Raw genomic sequence first — 3,913 nt, 5'->3', positions numbered from 1 at the left:
GTTTGATATTCTGTTTCTCCGAAACACTGAAATAGGCAAAAAAACAACAATTCTGGGCTGGGCCTCCGGTTAATAGGTTAGTTCCAAAAATAATATAAAAGTGGAAAATAAAGCCCAATATAGTCCAAAACAATAGATAATATAGCATGGAGCAATCAAAAATTATAGATACGTTGGAGATGCATCAACGATGGCTTCGATTTCCCCCTCTCCGAGGGAAGTATCCCCGGCGGAATCGCTCCGTCGGAGAGCAAAAATGCTCCTGCCCAAGTTCCACCTCGAGACGATGATGCTCTATCCCGAAAGTCCCCCCTTTTTTCCAGGGCAAATGGGCTTATATTCCAGAAGATGGGCACCGGAGGCTGGCCAGGGGCCCCACTACCCACCAGGGTGCATCAGGGGTAGGTGCGCCCCGGTGGTTGGTGCCTAGTGGGCACCTGGGTGGCCTCCTCTGGTATTTCTTTTCTCCAATAATTTTTTTATTCCAAAATAAATCTCTGTGAAGTTTTAGCTCGTTTGGAGATGCGCATAATAGGTATCTCTGACGTAGCTTTTTCAGGTCCAGAATTCCAACTGCCGGCAATATCCCTCTTCATGTAAACCTTACATATTAAGAGAGAAAAGGCATTACAATTGCTCCACAGAGTGTTATAATGATACAAAACACTCTAAATAACAATAGGAAAACATGATGCAAACACAGACGCATTAGAGGCGTCGGCCACGACATGTTTCACCTCCATGGAAATGCTCTCCCACATAGCTTCGCTACTTGCAGTCATGGCAGATGCAGTGCAAGGGAGGAGGATGGGGAGGGGCTTGTGTTGTGGTGTGGAGTTAGCTGGGTGTGGCCACCTTTATATAGAGGATTCCGGTGAGGCGAGGCATCCGAGTGCATCAATGCGCAACGTCAGAGTGGGTTTCTCGTCCGACGAGCTTGCTTAATGGCGGCATACGGACGAACAACAACATTGAACGAGCGTGGTAGGTATCCGTCCTGTCCCGTCTAGTCACGCGTCTCTGGCATTGAATAGGCGCGGACACCGGAGACGTGTCGCGGGAGGCGCGCCGCTTCAATGGCGGAGGCAGTGAGAGGCCGCGTCTGCCCCGTGCCGTCTTCAATGTTGAGCGACGCGCTTTATAGCGGCATGAACGCGGGCAGCTGGCGCCGGGCGGGAACACGCGTGGGCGAGGGAGGTTTTTTTTGGTGGGCCAAGACGGTCAAAAGAGGGAGTAGGATCGGTCCGAACTCCCGCAAAGGCCCACACGTTTCTCTTTGGTTTGCAGGAGAAATCGCGTCCGGATCACCATGCGGACCGATACATGATCGCATTGGATGGCTTTCGCGGTCTAGACGGTTGCATGAGGTTTGTCGGTCCGCCTTGGAGATGCCCTAACAAGACACAATGGATGTAAAACTAAATTTGACCCGTCGTATACCTTTCTCGACCACAAATACCTAACGCCCTTTTCTATTCTTTTAACAAAACCCGCGCATCGAACGCTCCAACCCTCGTGTGAACTCACATCTAGGGTTTCCATGTCTCCCGCCGATGCTGTCGCCGGCCCCCCTCGTCCCCTATGGTTCTTGGACCATGGAGGTGCGGTGGATCCCGGCCTTTGCCTGTGGGAGGGCTTCGTTTTTAGGTCATTTTCTGAATTTTGTTAGGGTTTGTGTCATGCTCAAGAAGACGAGGCGGTGACGGCTTCTTGAAGATGGAATGGGGTCCTTCCCGCCTAGCCCCTGTCCCGGTGATGTTTCAAGCATCGTCGAAAGGTGTGTGAAGGTTTGTCTTCGACTGATCTCATGGGATCCATTCGCGTTTGTCTTTGGTGGATCCGACTAGATCCGGCCTTCGTTCGTCTACGTGTGTGTCTGCAGGTTGAATCCTTCCAATCTAACCTTCTCTTTACCGGCGACGGTTGCAGTCCTGGTGTGCTGGTCCTATGGGCCTTAGCACCAGGGCCGGTCCTGAGATTTTGGGGGCCCGGGGCGAAGGTAACATTCGGGGCCCCTTAATATAATCATCATAACAATAATAATTAATTTAATTCTACACGAAATGTTACCAATAAATACTTAACTACATCGGAAATCCATATTTATATAATAACTTATACACATTATCATCTTAAAATTTTCTTCTAACATTCTTTGATGCAAAGACGCTTATGATTGTGTCGATGTCAATCTCATCCTTCTTCCCCATGCATAATGTTGCCTAACCATTTACGCTCTATTGGGTCATTGTTTATGCCAATTGTTCTTTCAATAATTTCAAGTTTGAAAAGCTTCTTTTAGCTGTTGCAAAAATCACATGCACAGTAAATCCGAATAAATCTTTACACACCATGAGTTTTTTAAACCCTTTCTTCAATGAAGTGATTCATATCAACCAAAACAAACAAATATTTAACATGAAAATTTTTCTCGCCTTCTAGAATCTTCTTGGTCAACTATTTTTATCAAACTGTTTCTTCCCACATGGCACGAAACTTTGCTTGAAATTGTCGGGAATAGTAATATGATATACCTCAGATTGATTGGATCCGGGCAATGATGTGATGTGCATGTCTGGTGGCAGGTGCTCGGCGATGTACGCGTGCGCTAACTCCGTCAGTGTCAATTTTTAGGAGCCAGGCGATGTTCGTGCTGCGTCTTCTCTGCGTACAGCGCCTTGAGACCAACCAGCCCTCTGCGACTTGGGATCTGAAGTTTGGAACAAGGGAACAGAGAATAGTAAATTTGGGATGAACACGGACATGGCGCACGATCGTCTTTTTTTAGGAGAATGTTTCACGATCGTAAGGAATAAGGAAAGAGATCGGTACTGTGCCAAAAAAAGAAGGAAAGAGGACGGGGACGACGTGATTTACGTGCGTACGCTGATCTTTTTTCCCTCGCGATCTGATTGACGTGATTTACGTGCGTACACTATTATTACCTGCCATTCCTTGCTAGGCTACTTTCTTTTCAACAAGAGCTATGGGCCGATGGGCTACTATACCTTTATACGTACATGACACTGAAAGGGGGCCCCTGAATCTTGGGGGCCCGGGGCGGCCGCCCCCCCTGCCCCCCCTCAGGGCCGGCCCTGCTTAGCACCATGACTTTTCGACTGCCTACTACAACATTGTTTGCCCGACTCCGACGAGAGAGGGGCGATGATGGCGGCACACATTCGGCTTGCTCCGGTGCTTGTAGTCGCCGCTAGCTGGTCTACAGACCTGGATGCAAATTTTACTTCTAGTGTTCTTTGTACTACCTTCACAGTTGGTGAATAGATCGAAAGTTTTCTTAAAAAAATATCTTTCGACCTTTTGACTAAGACATCTTACTATTGTATATTTTTTTAACCCCCGTTCAAAGTATCATCACCGCACTGATCATCGGAACCAATAATCTATCCTCGCATGTAAAATCGACAGTGACAACTATATTTTGCAAAAAACAATTAATAAAAGTAATAACACATATATAGGGACAAAGAAATTGACAACCCCTAGCAGGCCAGCATTGGATTTGGATCCAATCACAGACAGCCCTAGCGGCGGCGGTTGGTGTATTTGTTGAGGGCACAGGGGGCGTAGCATGCGATGTGACCACGGGGGCGCGATCGGTGCACACCCTCCCCCGTGAGGTCAAAAGCTCCAAAGGAGGGCGGTCCAATGGTGCACCGACACGTACGTCCCCTTTCCCCACCGGTCCACTGGACACGCCCCACGCCGCCCGGCCACCCCCGCGCCCGGCTCGCGCGGACTCCCGGTTTGACCGGGCCCACCCACGCGCGGTGTCGCCGCCCGGGCGCGACGCGTCGGCCCGCGATTGGACGGCTGCCCCCGTAGCCAGGCGAGCTTCTCGAGGGGCCGCACCCATCGCCCTCCTATTTTTCTATCCCCCATCCCGCACCCC

Source organism: Triticum aestivum, chromosome 4A (genome assembly GCF_018294505.1).
Source record: "Triticum aestivum cultivar Chinese Spring chromosome 4A, IWGSC CS RefSeq v2.1, whole genome shotgun sequence".
NCBI lineage: Eukaryota > Viridiplantae > Streptophyta > Magnoliopsida > Poales > Poaceae > Triticum > Triticum aestivum.
The sequence above is the reverse complement of the archived record's forward strand: the minus strand, read 5'-3'. Positions refer to the sequence as shown.